The 26,456-nt window shown below is 38.0% G+C and overlaps 1 pseudogene; it reads left to right on the forward strand.

Annotated features, from left to right (window-relative positions):
• Nucleotides 1-22,812, forward strand: part of LOC118597770 — a 32,888-nt pseudogene extending 10,076 nt beyond the window's left edge.
• Nucleotides 22,813-26,456: the final 3,644 nt, after the last annotated feature.

Raw genomic sequence — 26,456 nt, forward strand, 5'->3', positions numbered from 1 at the left:
TTAATAAAGTCATTCTTTGAAAAAGGCCATATGTACTGTACTGTGCAGATGAGCTGATGAGTGGACAGAGTATATGTGTGCAATCTATTTTGTAAATATGTTATTAACAAGGTCAGAACAATTTATGTAGCTTGAATTATCATGGGTCCGTGGTTATAGAAACCATGAAGATAATTTTCAAATATACACAGGAGAAATAGAGATTGTGAAAGATGGTTTCTGCCAGGCGGTGGTGTTGCACATCTTTAATCCCAGCACTTAGAAGCCAGAGGCAGTCTGATTTCTGTGAATTTGAGACCAGTCTGGTCTACAGAGTGAGATCCAGGAAAAGTGCAAAGCTAAACAGAGAAACCTTGTCTTGAAAGAACAAAACAAAACAAACAAACAAACAAACAAACAAACAAAGATGGTTTCCATCAAGCAAACTAGAATCAATGATATAACCACTAATTAACATTGTCTTCATGGAAATAAAACAAATTTAAGTGTAGGACTCCAAATTTGATTTTTTTCCATGTGTACATTTGGAAATAATTTAATAGCCTTCAAATGTATATACATAGAAGCAGGGAGCAAACAACATTCTGTATTTGGTAACTCATTCTGATCTCAGGTATGGTCTCATTATGGTCTCTGCTGCACTCCTTCCTGAAACTCTGGCAAATGCAGAAGAAATTACATGATTCTTCTGGTCCTTAGCTACCTGTGGTGCCTGCACCCTCACCTAAAAGGTCTTTCATCTTTCAGCACAATAGTTCAGATTGTCCATGGCATGGCATGGTGCAGAGACAATGAGCACAAATTTGTCTAGCACACTGTCTCCCCTGTCATAATCTTCAGAACAAAATTCAGTATCAAGCAGGTCAGACTCAACAAGCCGAACAAGAGACTCTACTGAATGGTATAGAAATGCAGAGTTGTAGGATGACTAAACATTTGCTACTGACTTACTTTCATTGAAAGATGATAATTTGATGTGTATACCCATGCATAGCCATACAAACCAAAGGTCTGCCCATGTCACAACCTGTGTATAATTGGCTCTATACTAATAACAGGAAGACAAAGCATTGCTATGACAACAGCATCATTTTTTACTTTACAGCTCCATGTCCCAGCTAGGATTTTTAATATTTCTTCATAAAATCCCCAAATCTGTTACCTCCTCCCACATGATTGCAAGGTATGACTCAGATCTGGCTGTCTAGGTTGTACCCACCAATTTGTTGAGTGTGAAAATGAGGCTGGAAATCTGAGGGACATCCTCTGGCATCCCTTGGGAGAGAGAGTCAAAAACCCACAGGGAGAGATGTCCAGAAAAATGCAGCTGAATGGGCTGGAGGGAGTTCTAAGGGATTTTCTCATTAAATTCCGAAGACTATCATAGTAATTTGATTAGTGGTAGCTGTCACCCACTTTGACAAATACTTTGTTTATGGAAAATGAAAACATATGGCAAGGACAGGGATCACACCTGAGACCATTACTGAGTTGACATTTCTTGTTATGTACCAATGCCTTTGACACCATGGAAACCTCAGAGGAGACACATGGGCCGCTCAGCATGAAATTCCCTTGGCTTTCATGCTACACTCTTTTGAAAAACAAAACAAAATATGTGTATCTATTAGTGTTCAATGCTTTAAATAACTTTAAAAATATTTTGTATCATTTATTTTAGGGCATTAAAGGAAAATGAGTATAACTTTGGGCATTTCTCAGTACAGTAGAAAGTCAATACAGATAAAGTGGTATTTTAATATTAGATCACCTATTATGTATTTAATGTTGTCTAAAAGTATTTCACTTATTTTTAATTATGTACTAAAACACCTCAGGATTTCCCTGGAAACCTCATTAGATAGTTCCAGGGTATATGGTAAACTGAATAAATCTCTCTCCTACCTGTCTCACAGATGCTTATGTTGTGGCTTCTGGAGCCCTATGTGTGTCTTTATGTGTTAAGGGAGAATTTGTAAATATAATTAAATTAAGACTTTTTTCCATTCTTCCATTTATTTTCCTTTTTTTATTATTGTGTGTTTTAATTTTATACATCAGCCATGGGTTCTCCTGTCCTCCCCCCTGCCGCACCCACCCCCACCTTCCCCTCAGCCCCTCCCCTCATTCCCATGTCCTCCAGGACCAAGACACCCCTGGGGACACATTTAAACCTGGTGGATTCAGTACAGGCAGGTTTAGTCCCCTCCAATTTTTATTTAATTTTTTCTTATATTTTGATCATGTTTTCCACTTCCCTTATAATTACCAGATATTCCTCAACTCCCTACCCACCCACCCAATTTCATGTTTTTTCTCTCTTTCTCTACAAATAAAAGAAGAAAATCATAACAAATGAGAAACCAATAATATAAAAAAATGCCAAAACAAAATGAAAAAAGAAACAAAAATCCCATTAAATACCATATAGTTTATTTTTGTCTGGCCAGATACTCCTAGGCATGTGGCCTGCCCTGGAATTGTTATCTAGCCTCTACATATGTCTACAATAATACTGCTTGTGCACTGGTTAAGCATGTAACATTGTATCAAAGCCATGATAATGAGGAATAAAATGATGGACCCTATGATAACCTCTGCTTATTTGAAAGCAAGAAGACCAGTCAAGAAAAGCTTGTATCAGAGAAGGCGAAATGTCTGCCAATATAAATTCAACTGCTGTGCAAGTGTAAGGCCCTAAACCCAAAGTATGTGCATCTGTAATCTCCAGGAGAGACAAGAGTTTCAAGGTCACAAGCTGGTTAGCCTAGATGATTCAGAGACAAAGCTGCACGAGACCTTGTCTCAAATGGAAGAAATTGAGAACAAGATTGATGTCCAAAATTGTCCTCTGATCTTTAAACAATGACATAGATGCATGTACCTGCAATCATACACACACACACACACACACACACACACACACACACACACACACACACACTCACGCATGCACTCACGTATGCAAACATACACAAATTTTTAAAAAATGAAAAAATGCTTTTATCATATATGGAGAGACTCCCAAAACTTTAGACAGAAGTACAGATTAAGAAGTATAGCACTCTCAGATCTTAGATGTTGAATGTAAAGCAAAAGAGCAGGCTAAACCCAAGGAATTCACTGCTACCTCAGGATGGTTTAGAAAATTCAAGACCTATTATTTGTTGTGCAGAACATTCTGAGGAGCTGTGGCACAAAATGTTTAAGAAATTGAGAACTAGACATAACTCAAGAGACACAGATCTCAGGGCAAGCTGCACATGGACTCTCAGGCTTTACAGATTTCAAACAAAATTTAAAGGCAAAATCCACAGGGAGGGCATCACATAATTGTTAAAAATTTAAATTTGGTTCAGGTGTAGCAAATTGTCTATATGTTTTATAAAGACAATTAAGAACTATCTTTTAAAGAACAGATTAATTACCTTATTTTTATGTGCATGAGTCTTTTCTTGCATATATATGTATGTGTACCATGTGCATATCTGATTCTGTTAGTAATAAGATAAGGGCATCAGATCCCCTGGAACTGGAGTTGTGATTGATTGTGAACTGCCGTATGAGTGGTGAGGATTGAACTCAAGTCCTCTGCAAATGCAGCCAGTGCTCTTAACCACTGAGTCACCTCTCCAGCTCTCAGAAATATCTTTAAGATGGTTATAGAATAACTGAGAATAAAGGAACTGTGTGAATGTATGTTTGTTGCATGTCTGTGTGCATCTAAATAGACAGGAACACAAAATATATCGAAGTAGTCATGAGTGCTTTTAAGAGAGGAAAAAACAAATCCAAAGATCTTTAGTAGGAATAGGCTACTGTGTTTATAAGATAGTCTGTAGGATGTATCCAATTCTATCTCATATGGACTATTTTTCACAATTCAAACTGAATATTAGAGTCAAGTATTTAGCATTTGGTATAAAAGTGATATACTAAATAATAAATACGATCAATGCTTTGATAAGCTTAATGTAGCATATGGTGATCTTACAATGTTTCCATGATATCCAGTCCTTGTCTCTGTAGTTCTACTACATTTAAGCTATTTCTCTAGGCAAAAAATTAAAGGTTGCTCTATTTTACTGTGTTGCTATGTGCTCTTCTCCTTTTGTGTATGTATTGAATTAGGTATTACATTCCTAAAAATATTGCCAGGTGTCACTACATTACTGTGATGCTTGAATAGCCAGATCTATAGCAACTGCACTAAGATTAATTGTAATGGTATAGTTCATTAAAAGAAAGCAGATCAAGTGAAGGGAACCGTCAAAATTCCCAGAAGAAGAATCTGGAGTGTGATATTTTGTATCTCAAGAACATGATAGCATTCGTGACAGTTTTATCCAAACTTATCTATCATTCTCCAAAGCCATAGCACCTTCCTTTAATCACACTGCTTTCCAATGATACGTTGCTAGTTTACCTTTTCATACATACTTTATAAGACAAATTTAGGACTAACATATTTTATTTATTATTGGAAAACATTTTGTTCAGTGGAAAGTCTTCTAGGAAAACAGGTAAATATTAGTCATACCCTTTGAAATACTTTTCTTGGAGGAGTTAATGACAACTGATAGTTTTGTCAATATCTTTCTTAACAGTCATGGCTTTGCTACTGAAGACTTAATAATAATGTTTTCCACTTATTAATATTTTACCAATACATGTCTACATATGGGGAACATTGGCTTGCTTAACAACTGCATCTGTTTATTCTCAGACTGTGTAAGTGTGATGTAGGCTCCATTAGTTTCATGGCTTGCCATAGAAAAAGGAAATGATTTCTTGGACAGTGTCCCACCCCTAAGGACTTTTCGAGATAATAATCATCATGATAAATTGCCACATTTTATTTTGTCCTTGAATTAAGTAGAGGATAGCAATAGAATTAAGACATTGAGAAAACCCTTTGTAATTTATTCCAAAATTGCTTAACATATGCATATACTCAACTGAATAATATTCTTTTATTATCTGTTTTGTAAAGAAATAAGATAGATATAATAATCTGAGTGTAAAAGACAGAAGATATTGAGTCACTGAATTCTTTTACTCTTCATCTCAGACACACGGCTCCAGGGGTTAGGAACCATGAAACTTCAAATTTCTCTAAGAATTCTCTAAGGAGGATATATTAACACCTTTATTTGCTTTGTGGCTTTTGGTTGATTGTTCAATAAGAATATAAGGATTGAAGAATTGTCAACTACACATCGAGGCAAATGTACATTTGCTGCTTTAGTACAATGCTTATTCCTTCAGTGGAAGATAAGCCTCAGTCCTTATTCCTCCAAAGAATTATACAGGGGCTGAGGATACTGCTGAGTGGGCAAAGTAATCACCATTTAAGTATGGTCACCTATTGTTTTCAGATCCCTGTGTTGCATGAAAATCTGGGCATGAGCATCGGGTATGCCTACAGTCTTAGTGATGGGACAGGCAGATTGTTGGAGCTCATTTGACAATGGGTTTAGATAATTGCTCAACTCCAGGTACACTGAGAGACCCTGTCTCAAAAAAACCAACCAACCAACCAACCAGTCAACAAACCAACCATCCAACCAACAGACAAAAAAGAGGGTAATCTGGAAGACAACAGATATCAGTATCCATCTTTCATACACACACACACACACACACACACACACACACACACACGTATACATACCCACACAAACATTCATTTCTACACATTCAAACCCTGCTTAGTAATAAAGAATTAATTATTCCAAATCTACTTTTTCTTGAGATTCAAACTTGAGAGCTTCATTATTATTGACTCAAGAATATTATTTAGCCATTTACCAGTGCTTGTGGTGAGCCAAACCAAGCACAAAAACAATCTTGTAGTCTGCAGATGCTTAATAGGTGGAAGTTTTAATTAACTTTACTGTTAATCATGAGCACATAAATTCATTGTTTGTCTTTTCATAACATGCTTAGACAGATGATTACAGTTGTAACTTGTTTTACAATCATAAGGGACTAAAATGTTTCTAACATGTGGTAGATACACTTTTGTCACTACAGCATGTGTTATTGAAATCCATCTGTTAGGTTTGCTTTCAATGATCTAAAACAATGAGCCCATAAGTGATGCTTTTACAGTTCTCCAGAGGAGTTATGCCTAATTGTATACAGCAATATATTTCTATTTCATATTATGTTTTATAACTTTTTTGAATGTTATGGTTTAAAGGCAGTTTCCCTGAACTTTTCTTTCCTTTGAAATATTACACTTCAAAAGATACAGATATTTTATATTTTATGAATTTGTTGCAATAAAAGTTCATGTTTAAAAGTCAGAGAAACTATTTTTACTTCATTTAGAAAAACAAGAAATCTCTAGCACTAGATCCAATAAGGCCAGCTAGATAGAAGCTTCTAGGAGATACTCAGTGGAGCTCTTAAACTGGGTAAATAATACCAACCCTACAAATAAAATTGCACAGGACAGGATAACAATAGTAGCTACTGTCAGTCACAGCATATATTGTGTTTGAAATAGGATAAATAGTTCACACACTAACACTCACTCACACACACATACACACACACACACACACACACAATCTTGTTTAAGTGCTGTCTGGTAAGAATATCAATAATCTTTGGCTTATAGCAATAGAAAAACCATCAATATAATCCTCTAGTAACATAGGGAATTTAATCAGTATTCTTAGCAAAAATCAGATTCAATATTTTTGGGTAGATCTTTTTATAATCATTTTGTGTCTGGGGTACAGCTTTTAGATAAGGTCTCTCTGTAGTAGATAGCCATCCCAGCATTGGCCTGGAAGTTCCAACCCCCACTGAGGCTTCGGTAATGGTCACTCCCACAAGGCTGGGCGGAGGAGGAAGCAGAAGACCCAGGATGGAGAGGAGGGCTCTCTCTTGCTTCTGGGATGCTGGACACAGGAGGTAGGCCGAGCAGAGTTCTCCAGAGAACACCGCTGGACTGTGTGATACCTTTGCCAGACCCTGTAACCTATCCCTTCATTTGTAAGTTACCCTACAAAATAAACCTCCCTTTTAACTACGTGGAGTGACCTTAATAATTTCACCAATATCTGGCGCTTACTTGGGGCAAATTCCAAAGGCCTAGGCTGCTCCCTCCCTCAGCCTCTTCCCTGGCTGGCGGGTACCTAAACCCTCCTGCAAAGTTCCATTTAACCAGGAGACACCTACACAGTTCCATTCCCGAAAAAAGGGAACAGCTAGTCCTGTCTCAGTTCCCTAGCTTAGCCCCTAGACCAGCGAAAACCGCTGTGAGTGAGGTGTTCCCACTCCTCCCTGTGTGCCAGCTCCCCACCATCTTGGCTCCTACCTTCAGCTGCCACCAGCCAAGGTCGCCAGCAGGCCTTGCTTTGGAGCTATACCAACGCCTCCTGCTGGCTGAAAAGTGCTACTGCACCCCCCAAAACCATGGAAAGGTAAGCTTCTTTCAAGTAAAAGTACTTGATAATTTAACACCTTAAAACTGACTAACAAATTTTGAGTGATTCTTGTAATATGGCTGACAACATTACCTCACACGAATTTAAAAACCTTTTTGCTTGTATGATGAATGACATTTTCCTGGAAATATACGACCTCCCTAAGACATATCTGGCCTGTACCATTTTGACATTCATTGTAATAATTCACACAGTGTTCAAACACTGGTTTAATATTAATAACAAAGATGAGTCATTATTGGGACTGATACAGGCTTTAAAAGATAGCAATGAAGGCTTACAGAAAAAGATTCTCTTTCTGGAATCTGCCAACCTGGATTTATAGGCTTTAAAAGTTAGCAATGAAGGCTTACAGAAAAAGATTCTTTCTATGGAATCTGCTGACCAGTACTTACATAAAAAGATTCTTTTTCTGGAATCTGCCAACCAGGACTTACATAAAAATATTCTCTCTCTGGAATCTGATAACCAGAATTTACAAAACAAGCTTGTACCCAAAATTGCTTTTAGTGATAATAAATATGAGTATTTAATGGATAGAACACTAACTCTCCAGAGTGAAGTTATAGCTACTCAGACACTATATAAGGAAGAAAAATTATCATTACTTGATAAGATAAGGTCCATGGAATCATGTGTTTCAGAAGAACATAAAAACTTCCATGATTCCATGAAAAATCTGGAATCCCTTATAAGAGAGGAGGTTTACTCCCTGGAACAGACCCTAGATGCTCATTTACAAGCCCTGGAGGAAACTCTCAATAAACATGACAAGGGACCTAATAAGCAGAAGGGCAAGACCATACAGGTTGTATCATCTCCAAATGGCTCTCATACAATGGCTTATCCTGTTATCATCCATGAGAAGCCAGCAGATGACACACACCCCGAGCCATATACGACATATACATTACAACCAATTTCAACAAGGGACTTTAAAAATATAAAGGAAGCAGTAGTTACATATGGGATATACTCCATATATGTAAAACAGATGTTAAATTCGTGGTCTACCTCACATAGAATCATTCCAGATGACTGGCATCAGTTAATTTCAGCTGTTCTAGAATATAGCCAGCAGTTACAGTGGAAAAGCTGAGTAAGAGAAGAGGCAAGAAATTTAGAACAATTAGGTAAACTCAGAGGTTGAGATCTCCCAAGATCAAATACTTGGTGAGGGATGTTTTGCTGACAGGAATGTACAAGCCATTTATGATGAGCATACAATATCCCTATGCCATACAGCAGCTCTAAATGCTTGGGAAAAAATTCCAGAACCTGGAAAAGCAACTGAGATATACACAAAGATATTTCAGGGACCGCATGAACCCTTCACTGATTTTTTACAAAGGCTGAGCACAGCTATAACAAAAGCTGTATCAGATAAAGAATTAAGAAAACTATTAACTGAGTCCTTGGCATTTGACAATGCTAATGCAGAATGCAAAAGAATACTTACACCATTAAAGATCAGATCAGCTCCTTTGGAAGAATGGATTCAGTATATTAATGGTGTTGAATCTCTTAACTACAGTAATGAGGCTTGGATAGGAGAGACAAATCCCAGAGGTGAAAGAAGGCCCCATGGTACCAAATGTTTTAAATGTGGTACACCAGGTCATATAAGTAAAAACTGTACATGGGGTAATCCTAGAAGTAATACTCCTTCTAGGAATAGCCTAAACAGGAGAACCCAACCACCTCCTGGTTTATGTAGAACATGTGGCAAAGGCCGACATTGGACCAGTGAGTGCAGATCAAAAATAGATATACAAGGCAAACCTTTACTGGTGGGAAACGCCTGAGGGGGCCTCTTGCAGGCCCCCAAATCAAATGTGGTAAGAACACTCCACTGTGGAAGACATTCCTCTCCAGGACAACTGAATAAATGCCTAAAGTAAAAACCAATACTGCAATAGATGATAAAACAGCTCTGATAGATGAATCACAGTTTACAAAGAACACAATAAAACAAATATTTTGGCAGACTTCCATAAATGAACAAAGACCAAAGCTTAGAATTTGAATTAATGGCTTGGTTCTGGAGGGCCTGGTAGACACAGGTTCAGATGTGACTATAATTACACCAAAATCATGGCATCTTCAAGAGGTAGATGTCCAACTTTTAGGAATTGGCACCCTATCTCAGATAAAACAGAGTTCAAGATCGGTTGAATGCATAGGGCCAGAAGAACAGAGAGGAAGGCTGAAGCTATATGTAGCAAATGTAGCAGTAAATCTATGGGGCTGAGATCTGTTACAACAGTGGAATACCCAGATTAAAATTCCTACACTCTTAGAAAAGGAATACAAGCCAATGCATGTTTCTAGGAATAATATCATAACATGCTATAAAAAACAGTCACCAACCATTCAGGCTGTACACAAACAGAGCACAACTGCTGTTGAACTCTCAGAAGTACCAACTGCCTTACCTTTAAAATGGCTAACTAATAAACCTGTCTGGGTTGGACAGTGGCCTTTGACAAAAGAGAAGCTACAAGCTTTAGAACAGTTGGTTCAAGAGCAGTTAAATGCTCAACACATTGAAGAATCTACCAGCCCTTGGAATTCTCCTGTATTTGTTATTAAAAAAAAGTTTGGTAATTAGAGAATGCTGACAGATCTGAGAGCTATTAATAAAGTAATTCAGCCAATGGGCTCCCTACAGACTGGGATGTCCTTGCCCTCTCTGCTACCCAAAGAATGGCCTATAATAGTTATTGACTTAAAAGACTGTTTCTTTACCATACCATTACAAGAAAACGATAGAGAAAAATTTGCCTTCACAGTTCCTAATTATAACAATTCTCAGCCAGTCAAGAAATATCAATGGAAGATCCTCCCACAGGGAATGTTAAACAGTCCTACCTTATGCCAATACTTTGTACAAAAACCATTGGAGATAATTCGTGTAAAGTTTCCACAATCCATAATTTATCACTATATGGATGATATCCTATTAGCTGATCCAAAGTTAGACACATTAGAAAGCATGTTTGAAGAAGTAAAAAATGTTTTGCCTCGCTGGGGACTGCAAATTGCTCCTGAAAAAATACAAAGAGGAGATTCTATTAATTACTTAGGATATAAGATAGAGTTACAAAAAATTAGACCCCAAAAGGTACAACTGAGGAGAGATCAATTAAAGACTCTTAATGATTTTCAAAAGTTGTTAGGAAGCATTTCCAACTTACTGGGTATCATGAGAATACCCAAAGATGGACTACAAAATTTGGCTAATACTCTAGAAGGTGACAAAGAATTATATAGTCCAAGAACATTATCAGCCGAAGCTGAGAAGGAATGGGCTCTAGTAGAAAAGACAATTCGAGAAGCACATGTGGATCGTGTGGATCCAGAACTTAAATGCATTCTTGTCATAGTCCCCTCCAGACATTTCCCCACAGGTATTTTGATGCAGAGGGAAGATATTATATTGGAATGGATATTCCTACCATGTAAACCAAATAAGAAATTAAAGACTTAAATAGAAAAGATCTCTGATTTGATTCAAAAAGGTAAATTAAGACTTCCTCAGTTGACAGGAATGGATCCAGCAGAAATCGTAGTACCTTTAACTAATGAGGAAATTTCATCACTATGGAAAGATAATGAATACTGGCAGAGAGCCTGCAGTAACTTTTTGGGAGAGATTAACAACCATTATCCCAAAAGCAAGTGGATAGAATTAATAAAGAAGACTGAATGGGTCCTTCCTCACATTGTACAACACAAGCCAATTTCTGGAGTCCTCACATTCTATACTGATGCAAATAAATCAGGGAAAGCAGGATACAAATCAGGAGACTTAAGTAAAGTGGTACAAAGTGCATACAGCTCTGTACAAAAGGCAGAACTGTATGCCATTCTTATGATACTGATGGACTCCACAGAACCCCTCAATATAGTCACTGACTCTCAATATGCAGAGAGAGTTGTTTTACACTTTGAAACTGCTGAATTTCTTCCTGATAATACAGAATTAACTTCATTATTCATACATTATTCATCATTCATTGCAGGAAATCATCAGAAAAAGGGAACATTCTATATATATAACACATATCAGATCCCATACAGGTCTGCCAGGACCTCTAGCACAAGGTAATGATGAGATTGATAAGTTACTAATAGGTAATGTGCTAGAAGCCTCAGAATTTCATAAGAAACACCATGTAAATAGCAAAGGTTTGAAGAAGGATTTCTCCATTACTTGGCACCAAGCTAAGGATATTGTGAAAAAAATGTCCTACTTGTTCCTCCTATAACCAAACTCCATTACCTGCAGGGAGCAATCCAAAAGGTATACAAAGAAATGAAATTTGGCAGATGGATGTGTTTCATTTTGCAGAATTTGGAAGATTAAAGTTTGTACACCATACCATTGACACCTATTCAGGATTTCAGTGGGCAACTCCTATGAGTTCTGAAAAGGTTGATTCTGTGATTACACACCCATTATAAGTTATGGCCATCATGGGAATACCTGTACAAATTAAGACAGACAATGCCCCAACATATGTCTCCAATAAAATGAGACAGTTCTTTGCTTATTACAATATAAAGCATGTTACAGGTATACCACACAATCCCACAGGCCAAGCAGTCATAGAAAGATACAATTGAACTTTAAAGGATAAGCTAAATAAACAGCAACAGGTAACAATGACTCCTAGAAATAGATTGCATAGTGCTTTATTAACCTTGAATTTTCTCAATGCTGATGAGAAAGGAACAACAGCTGTGGAGAGTCATTGGACGACAGGCAAAACTCCTGAGCTAAACCAACTGGTTTATTTCAAAGATGTGTTGACCTCAGAATGGAAACCTGGATATGTCCTACGTTGGGGAAGGGGTTTTGCTTTTGTTTCCACAGGAGAAGAAAAGCTATGGATACCAACAAAATTAATAAAAATTTGATTTGAACAGGAGAAACCCCTTTATGAGGAGAAGTAAAAGATCATCCACCAATGTGACATCTCTTCAAGTTGTAAGAAAAAATTAACAATCAAAGGTTGGGGTAGGATTCTGTTTTTGTATTTCCAGGATAATGGCAATACCCATCTTACAGAAATCATAAGGCCTTGGATATCTGGATGTTTACAGCAGAAAGAAAGATTCTATTGATACCAGTCTACACAGGGTAAGATATCACTGTCTAATATCTATATCTCTATCAATCTAGAATAGTTGTGGTTCCAATTTAATTATAAACCAAGCTGGCTTTGGAGATGGAATTGGCTCACTCCTTCTCTAAACCCAAGCATATTGATAAAAGAAAAGGTTGAGAGATTCTTCAGTCCCATATCAGAAGAGCCCTCTGGTGTGAGACAGAAGGAAACCAATTATAAGGGACCATTATCTTCAAGATTCTAATTCTCTCCATGCTTACTCTTGATTTCTTGGAATCCTTTCTTACATGTCATGACTTCTTTAAATCCAAACCTTCCATTCTGATAAAAAATAAGTTTTTCCAATAGCAATCTCTGAAATCTCCAGAAGGAAGATGGGGCCCAACAACAACTCTACCCAATCCAGAATGATGCCATAGTAATCATCATCATATTACACTTCTTGCCAGAATTTCAGACAATCTTACCCCTTACTCAGAGAGTTGAAGCAGAATCTACAGTTAATATAACTGAGATTTAACTATCTGAGCTTTCTCACAATACCCAATAGAGATACCATCAACCCCTAAACAGCAGGAAGCAATTCTAAGAAAACGACGCCCCTTATCCCTAAGGATTCATATTTCTCAGGGTTATGGATAATGGTTCTAGGGTTGGGGGTGGAAGAAACTGTTAAACGCATTACTCTCCTTAAGGAAAGAAAACATGTCTCAAAAAAAAGGGAAAAGAAGAAATGGAATGGATAGGTATAAGATATTATGGTAGACTATCATATACATTAGTAAACAAATTTAGTAATATAGCAGCCTTTGCACTGTTATGAATTCTTATATGTTGATACAAATGTGAACTTTTTATATTCCTATTTAAGATAATTTGTATATTGATACAAATATAGAACAGTATTTGTTATATTGTACACATAGTTTTACTCTTATTTGGAATATTTATATATTGATACAAATGTGAATTTATATCTGTCATACTGTATGTATGTTCTACTTCTGTTTAAGATATTCTGTATACTGATATATATTTAGGATTATTGTCACATTGCATATTGCACTATACATTCCTACCTCTGTTAAAGATATTTTGTGTATTGTCACAATTTAAAGTCATTTTCCTTTTACTGTACATTTGCTTACAGACTGTTTGCCTTATTTATAGGAAGCCTTAGTCCTTAGGTTGTTTAGGTAGATAAGACTTAATAGAGTTATTGTCACCTATGCTTGTCATCTCTATAATTATGTTAGTTAGGTTATCCAGATTTATAAATACATAGGTCAGATGGACAGGTAATCTCCAAACACTTCATGGACCTAGAGAATATGGCATTTAAATAACTTCTAATTCTGTTGATGTGAGACACAATTGCTCCTGGCAGCACCAATTTGATCCCGAGAGAATGTTGGGCTTCTAAGACATTTCCCTTTGGAAGTTTGTCTTCTTGGCACAAATGGCCTACTGGGCAAAGAACTGCCCTTGCCTCAACTGCTGACAGTATAAATGCTGTCCTTTCTAAACAAGCGGGACACAAGGAAAGCGACCACTATACTTTGCCAAGACAGGATAAGATGGTCTTTCAGAATTCCTGCTTCTGAAAATGGTCTGTCAGATACTCTAGGCCTGTAGCCAATTTGAATGCCCCAACGATGCTGAGAAACATTAGGTGACTGTCCAGGCTGCCAGCTGTCTCTACTCTCGCAAGACTCCTGAAAGTTGCTGTGTCCTTCTCCCATTTCTCAGGTATTATTATATTCCTTCTCAGGTCTTTGATGAGGTTGGAGATTAGCAGTTATAGTTACAACTTAGTATATATACATATATAATATCTTAGATAGAATATATTAAGTATTAGACTCAGGTTCTTTAGGATAGGACACCTTTTAGAATGATCTTTTAACATGCCACCTACCCATGCTCTAGACTTCCCTGGATTTTACTATGTGTTTTTTGCTTGATATTGTTTGCACTTATTGTAATTCCAACTTATCTAGGTCATTATCCCTCATTACTCCTGGACAATATTTGATGACCATCTCTTTGTATATAGTCTTGTATTAGGTTAGAACTTTCTTATTTAGACAAAAGGGGGAGATGTAGTGGGTAGCCATCCCAGCATTGGCCTGGAAGTTCCAACCCCCACTGAGGCTTTGGTAATGATCACGCTCACAAGGCAGGGCAGAGGAGGAAGCAGAAGACCCAAGATCAAGAGGAGGGCTCTCTCTTGGTTCTGGGACGCTGGACGCAGGAGGTAGACCGAGCAGAGTTCTCCAGAGAACACCGCCAGACTACGCCATACCATTGCCAGACCTGACAACCTATCCCTCCATTTGTAAGTTACCCCACAAAATAAACCTCCCTTTTAACTACATGGAGTGGCCTTAATAATTTCACAAATATCTCTCACTGTAGGCCACATTACCCTGGAATTTAGGACATGGTATAAACCAGACCTTGAACTCATGGAAACCTTTGTATCTCAGCCTCTCAGCTGTTGAGATTGCAAGTGTGAACTTTCATGCCCAGTACTATCCATTTCTACTCCACACTTCCTGGATTGTAAAGATTAAGCAGTTATTGTGGGAAAGAAATTCATTGCATTAGTGCAATGTAGCTTCTCAAATACCTGCACAGCAGCAAGATTACTTTCACTCAGTATTATGTGTTTTAGTCCTTGGATAATTAATAAGATTTATGTACGGATGTCACCATCAACCCAATTTTCCAACAATAGAATTAGAAAATATCCTTCACTCTTTTCTTAGTCTTAGCATCTCTAAGTGAGACACTAAGAATGGTCCTTCATAGTTAACATTTATTTGTTTCAGGCGTACATCTTTTAAAAATTTTCTTTCTCATGATATCTATAGCTCTGCATGCATTATATTGTTCTTTCTTGGTGGCTTGAAATCACTACATAAGCTACAAGAATAACCAAGTATTTATTTATTTATTTATTTATTTATTTATTTATTTATTTATTTATTTATTTGATTTATTTTGAGACAGGGTTTCTCTGAATAGCTTTGTGCCTTTCCTGGAACTCACTCTGTAGCCCAGACTGACCTCAAACTCACAAAGGTCCTCCTGGCTCTGCCTTCCATGTGCTGGGATTAAAGGCATGTGCCACCATCGCCTGGCCAGTATTTACTTTTATAAGAATTTTTTTCTACGATTTTGGTTGAATAGTCTTCAACAAAACGATTTCAGACACCTGCTTTAAAGACATTGCACTAAACCCTTGCATTAAATATTCAATCAACTTCTTCTCCTTCTCTTGAATATTCTCCAGGTTCATTACTAGCTGTGTTCTCTTCCAGGATCAGAAAATGAAGTAGGTAACACATGCATGCACATGTATGTGTGTATTCATGCCTTCAAAATATAAATAGTCTTGGTTTAATGATTATATCTTATTCACTGATGTATCACTGATTCACCAAAGGCTGAAGTTGGTCTTCACTATTTATGAAAAAAAAAGATACAACATAAATCTGTTTATGCCACTTTTTTCTAATCCTTTACTAATTTTCACTTAGGAAAGTTGTCTTGGTCCTTCCAGTTTACCTACATTGTAAATTTAAGCTGCCAAAGTTTGAGAGCCACAAATATATTTCTTTTCTAATCACTTAAAATTCTCTTCAAGCTTTCCACTTAGCAGCTTCTCAACATGTGTTCCTAATGGATTAAAGAGAATGAGATTCTGAAGACACAGGTGAAAAATTAAAGACTTAGATACGTTTTTTTCCTGGGATGTAAATATTTTACCATTTTATTATTGCATGAGCAGTTCATTGCCACTGTGAGGAACATTTCATGTTCATTAAAACCCAGTTCGTCTCATCTGAAAGCCATTTACTGCACATAAATGTGAAATGAAAAGAAAAATCCAATATAAATGTAGATAAAGAGCCAAAAACCAAATATTAAAAATTATACTACTAAAGCAACTTGGAAGAATATTAGTTTAAATTATTAAAGATAAAATTTCATCTATAACCATTGGTTATTACTTTTGATACTTTATTCCTTGGGAATTTATGTCTTAAAAACTGATGCTGAGCACAAACTCAATAACATTAGAATTAATTTCACTTAATATATGCAATGAATATGGGCCAAAATTGCTACCGCTGTTTGAGATGATTATTCTAAGTTTAAGGCAGTTTGTGTAAACATTAACAGCACTAATTTTAATATTGTGAAGCAAAAGCATGTGTTTATAAAGTTTATTTATTCATATATTTACTTTTGTGGATATATATGGACATATTTGTAGGCAATTGTGTTGGCATGTGCACATATATGTGCATGCATTGAGATGTTATAAATTGACATCAGACGCCTTTCTCACTAACTTTCTGCCTTATATTTTGAGACAAGGTCTAGCACTGAACCTAGGGCTAACTCCATCAATTTTCCAGTGTCTTCTACTCCCCCATGCTGGCGTTACAAGTATGCACATCTCTTTATCTGGCTTTTAATATGAACACTGGAGATTTTAACTCAGGTCCTCATGTTTGCATGGCAAACACTTTGCCCATTGATCTCCCTGGTCTCACTTGTTTGCTCTAAAATTACTGGGAATCCAAGATGTTAAGTGTGCAAACTTTGTAAACCTTGGAGAAGTATTTGTATCTCTGACTAATCTATCCTCTTTTCACAATGCCCCACAGAACCTAAATGCTCTGCAGAGAAGAGCCAAAGGGACTTCGGTCAAATATCTTGCTTGTGTGGGTGCCAAAATTTGACCTTGGCTTCAACTTCCCAATTACTTTAGCAGGCAAATAACACCCATACCATCCCACATTCCTGCTAAAGCACCATGGGAAAGATGAAACAGAAAGCATTTGCTTCATCACATGATAATCAGTCATCATTCTCATCTTAGCTGGATGTAGACTCACCTAGGAGATAGATGGATCAGACCTCGGGTTGCATCTGTAAGTGTTCTTCCAATGGAATGATGTGGGAAGTAAGACCTACTCTAGAGCAGGACCAATGGGGTGGTCTGGAGACACAGACTGAAAGAAGACAAAGAAGCTGGCCAACTATGCCAGTCCTCCATCTGTACTCTCTGCACTACTTGGTCAGTCCTGAAAAGGATAGCTAATCTCTGTCATATATTTCTGATACCATGAAACCCCACACAAGTGTGGGTCATTTAGCCACTATGGGCTGAACCAGTCCAACTCATTAGTCAAAAGAAACACTTATTCACTTCAGTTTTCTACATCAGAAGTTTCTACCACAGTGACTAAAAGCTAACTCATATATCACAGTAAAATTTTATTTCTCCCTAGCTCATTGTGTGTGTGTGTGTGTGTGTGTGTGTGTGTGTTCTTTACTACTAACATCTTATTAATGACTCCTTAATGGTACATAACCCTCTAATCCTCACATTAATGCCTCCATTAATAATTTCCGTCAAACTGTACTTCTGCATTTTAATATCTGTTATCTGTCTAAATAAAATTTTAACCCTAAACCCAAATTAAGTTTGACATTTATTTGGATTTGAATAAAACTGTTCCCTAAATCTTTATCACTGCAATAACTAGAAGATACCAGCAATGCTGCTTTCAGACTTAAGGTAAAAAGAAACTCCTGCCCTGATCTCCATGCCTCAGGGTCCCAAACTTTGGAGTGTCTTTGAAGTTTACGCTCCTTCAATGGCTAGAATTGGGCATGCTGTAGCATGTTCTGATCTCAAACCCAGCTTCATGTGGATTTCTGATGCTGTAGAATCTCCCTTGAAGCATTCTAAACTTCCCTTTGATGTCTGAGCCAAGTAGTGGCTTGCAGCATCCTATACTGTTTCTCATTTTAGGAAAGAGAAGCTATGTGGCTTGTAGTTCAGTCTCTAAAAGGCCAAATAACCTTTTCTGATCTGGTGTAGTGTTGTTATCACCAAGTTAGATTTTATGTATAAAGAAAAGAGGTTTGGAAGAGACATAGAAATGAATCATCCTTGAGGCAAGAGTTTTATTAAGAGAGTTATTACCTTTAAAATGCTGCAAGCAGGACAGTGGAGTCTAAGGAAAGGTTTCATTCCCATCAGATACAGTAGGTATCTACTCTTAGAGTCTTCAGAGGTAGGTATGGTCTTACATCACCAGTCCCCAGGTATATGTAATATGAGATCGATGATATGCTCCTGCAGTCAGGTGGCATCTGATTCCAAGGCTGCAGCAAAGATGAGACCAGAGGGTAGCCTGTCCACTTTTGTGGCAACACCAAGAGTGGAGAGAGATTACAGTGGGGTGCAGCTCTATTTGTGATGCCCTTTGGGCCAATACCTGAAGGCTCTGGGATCTGAGTCTCTGCAGATAACTTCTCTCACAATGTTTTATCTCTGAACAAGGAACTATCACCTCACCCGGGTAATCGTGTGTAGTTATCCTGCTGAGCCCCTGATTTAAGTCTTATCAGGACAAATATGGGACTGGGAAAGAGGACAAAAGGGCTCAGGTCCTTCATAAGTAGCTGGAGTAAAGTCATCTTAGCTGAGTCCTACAATTTATTGAAGAAAAGAATACCAAACCTGTTTTCAGAATCTTCTTGACCCCCAAATAGACTCAATAATGATGGAGGGAAATTAGTTTGGTTGGGTTCTAATGTTAATTAACCTATTAACTGATATTTGGATTAGATCTTGTTAAGTATAGTAGCTGTGTATACTTGGATTAATGCCTTTAGGGGTGCATACTGCATCAATTATCTAATTTTAATATCTAGAAGTCCAAGCCAAAGGCAGACAAGTGTGTGCATATGTGCATTTGTGCAGCAATGTGTGCATGCCTTTGCCTGCTATCTATATATGCACCAAGTGTAATTCAGTACACAGGGGGCTGAAGATAATGGCAGATTCCCTGTAACTAGAGTTATAGGAGGCTGAGCACCAGCAGTACTGAGAAGCAACCTTAGGTCCTTTGCAACAGCAACAAGTGTTCTCAATTACTGAGCCATCTTACAAGATCCTATAATTTTAAATTTTGGAGAAAGTGACAATTTGATTTCTAAGACTATATCATTTTAGTTAACTGTAATAGTATGGGTTTAATTTGGTATATATCCATGTCAATTCTTAGTATATACAGTTTCTTTTAAAAATAAAATTCAGCCATTCCAGTAGAATCACAGCATGATTTCATTTTTGCAATTTGCATCTCTAGTGGCTAGAAATGAGTGGTACACAATGTTACTGCTTGTCACCTGGACATCCTCTTTGGAAAAATGTCCATTTTTTGTCTCCCTGAATGTGGTCATTTAGATTAGAAAGCAGACATTAAGAATTTGCATCATTAAATAATGAATTCTCTTTATTTCTTCAGTATTGTAACTTTAAAACACATACTTAACTTATTTGAGATTACCTGGAGTCTTTTGAGGCTAGCTTTTAAGATGCATAAGCACAGCCCCACAAAAGTCTTTGGTCTTAGGTATAATTGAGATCCACTATTAGGGTCATAGCCCTCCAAGAATTCTACCCTTTGTATTAGAAGTTCTTCACACATGCATGGAATGTATGTAAAGAAATGTAAAGTGTCCCCAGCTGCAGAAGACTTCTTTTCATCTTCCTGGCTTTCGGCAGTTTTCTTTAACAAAATTTTGGAATAGTTTTCAACTAAGGATTTGGCAGAATCCTCTAAAGATCCCTGTGTAACCTCTTCCTCATTAATGTGTTTTACAAACTCTTATTTCAGTAGCTTTCCAAAGTCTAATCTATTTCCACAACTTTGAAGAACCTTGAGGTTTTATTAGGCTCTCATCCTATACAGAACCTTGGAATGGTCCAGGTAATTTGGACAATTAAATGACAGAACAGTATCCTTTACATTCTGTTATTCAACAAACACAATGAGCTACAAACCATACACTGTTTGTTGTCTGAAGTTTGACCAGTATGGCTTGTTTATTCTACCTACTTTCCAATTATTTTAATAGGAAGGCAAAGCACATCCCTGATACTTTATCACAGTTGAATATGTCCATCCATATTCATTCACTCTGAAATTGTTTCTTCTTAAATTTCAGGCTTAATAGGTTAATAAATGATATTTAGATCTCCATACTTTCACAGTAATTACTCCTTACATTTGAACATTTTCCCTTTGACACAATATTATTATACAGGCTTGAGAGCACAGCTACTGTTTTGCTAATTTAAATTTATTTTCTGCTTTAAAGTGGGAAAAAGACTGTGAGAGTCAGAGATCAGGATGTCTGCTGTGAGAGTGTGTGTTCTAGATTGTCAGGAAAAGAGTAACCATGAAATTTCTACAGTATGATAGCCTAAACAAGAATACGCTGTCCCATGGAAGTGCACACCAACTGGCTGTCCAGTGTGAAATGATCATCCCTACAAACAAACATAGAAGTAGCAGTATAGGAACTGAACAGTTTGTATTTAGGAATATATAGTGTATAACTATACATGCATGCATATAATAACAATGAAAACAGGTGACAGGAGCTTGAAGGAGTGTGGAAGAGTGTGTGGAAAGCTTGGGAAGAAGGAAAGGGAAGAAAGAAATGTAGACTATCCTAATCTCAAAAATAAACAATAGTAAAATGACACCCATTGACCCAGCAAACATGGTTAAGGGAAAATCATATGACCCTTTCCATAGACGGAAAGCTATAGGTGATCAATAACTACTAAGAAGGAAAATTAGTGTTCCCCATGCATAAGACCCCCTAATTGATTAGCCAATACCAAGTGGTCAGCTTCTTTTATAAATATATACAAATGAACAACAATAAATAGATTCAATAGTGTGTGTGTGTGCTTGTATGTGTGTATAAGAGTGATAATTAAAGAAACAGAGAAAAATAAATGGTCCATCAAGTAATTTTTAATACTTAATTCTAAATTATTTACATGTAACTATTTTTTTTGATTCTTTGGGAATTTTACATCATGCACCCCAACCCCACCCATCTACCAGTCACTCCACATCTGCCCTTTGCCCTTGTAGTGTCCCCCAAAAGAAATCTAAAAAAGAAATAATAAAACTAAGATAAAGATTTTTTTAAAAAGAAAAATAAATAATAATAATAGGATAAATAAAATATTAAAAAATACAAATAAGAATATCTACTTCAGTTACAAAAATAAACCAACCAACAAAAAAGAAACAAGCAAACAAAACAAAACACTTGACTCCTCCGTCTTTGCCTCTCCGTTGCCTCTTCAGTCACCTTAGAGGCATTGGGAACTGTGGTGCATCATGCAGTAGACCCTTTTGTACAAACAGCTTTCTTTGAAAATGTTGTGGTGTGGTTCAAGGCCTCTGGTCTCGGGCACACTGGACCACCCCCAGAAACTCCCCAGACATCGCGCTATTGCCAGAAGTTGTGTGAACCATTTGTCTATGGTTCTACAGCACAGACCAGTCCCTTTGTGTACCCAGCAGATCGCAGATAGGGTAGATATTGGGGTGGGCCAGATCGAAGTCCTGGGTGTATATCTGGGTGGCTGTTGAGTCGGTCAGTCCAGGCTACTGAAACTACTCCCCTTAGGTGAGGGGCAAGGCCAGCTCTCCCATACCCATGGTGAGGGGAGGGTCTATCTTTCCCAAGTGTGGTGGGCCAGCTTTCCTATTAGAGGCAGGGCCAGCTTTCCCGTGCCAGGGTCATCAGAGTCCCTTACCCCAGGGCTGGCAAGGAGGCGGAGTCAGCTCTCTGGTGGGAGGGCAGGGGCTTTTTTCTGGGCCAGTGAGGGGCGGGACCAACTCAGTGAGGCCCTTGTACTTCAACGCATGGTTCAGCACATATTTCAGCACATGGTTCATCCATGCACTGTGATAAATGGGCAATGGATATCAACACAGACCCCAGCTGTGGCAGAACCACGGATTCATAGAGCTATCACCAGCAGCTAGGGCCTGAATGTCACCATAAGGTAGAACAACTGTAGGCCTCTCAGATTGACCTGGTCCCAGGTGGCAGTAGAGACAAAGAGCAGTCTCATACCCACCCGCCTCTGCCCCATGGCAACAGGAGCCACAGACCTCAACACAGACCCTGGTTGTGGTAGGACCACGGACCTAGACGTAGTTTTCAGCAGCAACCTTCATCCAGATGACACCGTGGTCCTGGGTGGCAACCCAGGCCACTCAGATAAGGATAGCCCCTTCAGTGATGTGGCCCTTGGGCACCAACATGGCCACATGTGGCGGCCCAAACCAGGCACATCCTCATAGCCTTTGATGGTAACAGGTACCATGGACATCAACACAGACAGAGGCTTCGACAGGGACATGGACCCAGGCAAAGGTTTTGGCAGCAGGCCAGACCAGATGTCACCTTGGCAGAGGATGGCAAATAGGTATCCTACATCAGCCTGGTCCTGACCACTTTCGCCTCTACAGATCTGCTCTCTCCACAAGACATGAACCTCTCTGCCTCTCTTCCCTCCCATACCCCTTGGTGGTGATGTATTTATTGTGTCCCCCAATATACTGTGTCTCCCAATTTAATTTACCTGAGGATCTGAGAAAAAGAGAGAGAGAGAGAGAGAGAGAGAGAGAGAGAGAGAGAGAGAGAGAGAGAGAGAAAGAGAGAGAAAACCAGCCACTATATTAATGTAGAAGTCAGGCAAATAGTCGCACACACCTTTAATCCTATCACTTGGGAGGCAGGGATCTGTCGGGATTTCTGTGAGTCCAAGGCCATACTGGGAACAGAGCCAGGCATGGTGGCACACGCCTTTAATCCCAGCACCAATCATAGAAGACTAGAGGTCTGCAGAGACAGACAAGAAGTGACAGAACTGGGCAGGAAGAGGAAGTGATATAGCTGGACTGAGAGAGCTAATGAGTGAAAGGCATATAGGTATGGGCAGACAGGAAGTAGCTCTGTTTGGAAGCTGCAGAGTTGGTGAGGTGAGGTTACCTATGGCTTTTCCTATTCCTCTGATCTCTCTCAGGCTTTAACTCCAATTTCTGGCTCCGTGTTTTTTATTTAATAAGGTAGTTTAGCAATTCATTTACACTCCTCCATACATATGCTCAGCATAATGGCACCCCTACCACCTGGCTCAGCAAGGCAGTGACACACCTTTAGCTTCTTCTCATCCACCCAGGGCAAACTATCCCCAGCATCTGTGTGAGTCTGTCCCTGCCCCTCAAGGTACAATTATCTTAATATCTAATGGTATTTCTAGAATTTCAATGTGCATCATTAACTCCTTATATTAAGAATTAGTATTCTGCCTGGTGGTGCATGCCTTTTATCCCAGTACTCAGGAGGCAGAGGCAGGCAGATCTCTGTGAGTTTGAGGCCAGCCTGGTAGCCTGGGCTACAGAGTGAGTTCCAGGAAAGGCACAAAGCTACACAGAGATACCCTGTCCCCTCAAAAAAGAATTAATATTATACCATCTCAAATTAATGTACATACCTTCTGACAACATAATGCCACGACTCTTCATGTATTATCTAAAATATATATTATATTTATTTATAATCTATGATTTTACATTTCTATTTAATATATTAAGAGGTATAAAGAAATTAAAATAATTATTTTATACTATACAAACATTTTATTTCTTCTTAAAAATTTGAATGAGTACAGACAATTATCGGCCAAAGGGGACATTATTTCTATGGAGAAATCAGCTATTGTTTGTATTTATATTAGTCATGAATTACTTTTTCTTTTTCAGTGACAAGACTTAAGGAATAATTATGAGTGTGTGTGTGTGTGTGTGTGTGTGTGTGTGTGTGTGTGTGTGTATTATTTGGCCTGGGAATGGTTTTCTATGTACTTATGTACTTAGACATTGTATTAGGGTTCTATATGATCACAGAGCTTATAGAATACACACACACACACACACACACACACACACACACACACACACACACATATTGGAATGACTCATAGGCTGCAGTCCAACAATGACTAGCTGTGAATAAAAAGTCCAAGAATTGAGTAGTTGCTCAGTTCCATTAGGATGGGTGTCTCAGCCAGTCTTCTGTACATGCTAGAATACTAAGGAAATAGACTAATTCCAGTGAAAAAATAGATGGAGTGACAAGGTGAGGGCAAGCAGGGATGAACAAAAACACCCACTTCCTTCTTCCATTGTCCTTTCAGTGAGGGTGTGGCCCAGATTAAAGGCGGGCCTTCAACCTCAAGATCTGGATCCAAGGCATGTTGTCTTCTTGCCTCAAGATTGGGATCATAAGTGTGCCTTCCATTTCTGGATTATAGTTCATTCCAGATATAGTCAAGCTGATCACAAAGAATAGCCATCATGGATGTTACCAAGATATTAGCATATTTTTGGTGAAATCTGGAACAATATTGCACCATTCCCTTAAAATTGCGTTTTAACTCATTTATTAGCTCTCCTGCATGAATTACATACTAATACAGTGTGACATTGTTGCAGAAGCCATTAATGATCTATTTATTTAATTATATTTCCTTTATTTTTCAATATTTATAGATTATATATACATATATATAATTTAAATTTTATTAAATTATACGCTACAATGTATAATCTTGGAGTAAATGCAGACCCACCTCTGTTAATTCAATTTGCTACAACTGAATAGCTTACTGAAAAATATTAGTAGGCAATACAGAGCAGAGTTAAGTGTGTAATCATGGTCACAGGGAGGGTCAGTTATGAACACATAATATTTAAGATCTTATGACCCTCTGTTGAATTATAGAACAAATAGGATAGCAAGAATGTTTAGCGATTTTAATAGAGGCCATATTTCTACTCTTGAGTGAGTATCTACATCATGCACATCACTTTGAGCAGTCCTTTATTATAGATACTGAGAAACTGTTTTCTTACAACTAAAATAAATTAGCATTGATAGTTTTTTTTTTCAATTTTTTAATGTATTCTCCTCTCATACAATACATTCCAACCACAGCTTCCCTTCCCTTCATACCTCCCAGTTCTCCACAACACCTCTCCTCTTCCCCAGATCCACTCTTCTCCTATCTTCACCTAGAAAAAAACAAACAAACAAACAAAATTTAAAAAACAAACAAAACAACAACAACAAAAACCAGGAAACTCACAAGAGGCAAGGCAAGACAACCCAATAGAAGGAAAAAGGTCCTAGAGCAGATCAAAGAGTCAGAGTCAGCCCCACTCCCACTGTCAGGGGTCCCCCAAACACCAAGCCAACATTCTATCATATACTATATCATATATGCAGAGAACCTAGCGCAGGCCTATGCAGGCTGCATGATTGCTGTTTCAGTTTGTGAGCCTCTAGAGCCCTGTTTAGTTTATTTTGTTTGATATATTCTCCAAGTGTCCTTGACCCCTATAGCTCCCAAAGTTCCTCAAGCTCCAATGGGAGGGACCTGATGGAAAATTCAACCTGGGCTCACTCTCTCTGCTTAATGTTTTGCTGTGGGTTTTCAGCGTCTGCTCCCACCAGCTGCCAGAGGCAACCTTTTTTTTTTTTTTTTTTTTATAACAACTAGATTGGCACCAATCTATGGATACAACAGAACATCATTAAGATTCATTTCATTGATTTTGTTGTTGCTGTTGTTTCTTTGTTTGTTTTTTGTTTTTGTTTTTTCCCTAGTCATGTTTGGTTCCACCCTAAGACTATCCAGCCTCTGGTTCCTGGTCATCCAGAAAGTATCAAGCATAGCCTCCCTTTCATGGTATGCTCCTCAAATTGAACCAATCATTTATTGGCCACTCCCACAAGTTCTGAGCCTCCATTGTCCCAGGATATCTTGCAGGCAGGATAGATCAATGGTTTGTAGCTAGGTTGGTATCCCAATCCATTCACTGGAAGCCTTTCATGATAACAGAAGATGGATGGTTCAGGCGCCATATCCCCTTTTACTAGA

The sequence above is a fragment of the Onychomys torridus genome, chromosome 17, assembly GCF_903995425.1.
Source record: "Onychomys torridus chromosome 17, mOncTor1.1, whole genome shotgun sequence".
Lineage (NCBI taxonomy): Eukaryota > Metazoa > Chordata > Mammalia > Rodentia > Cricetidae > Onychomys > Onychomys torridus.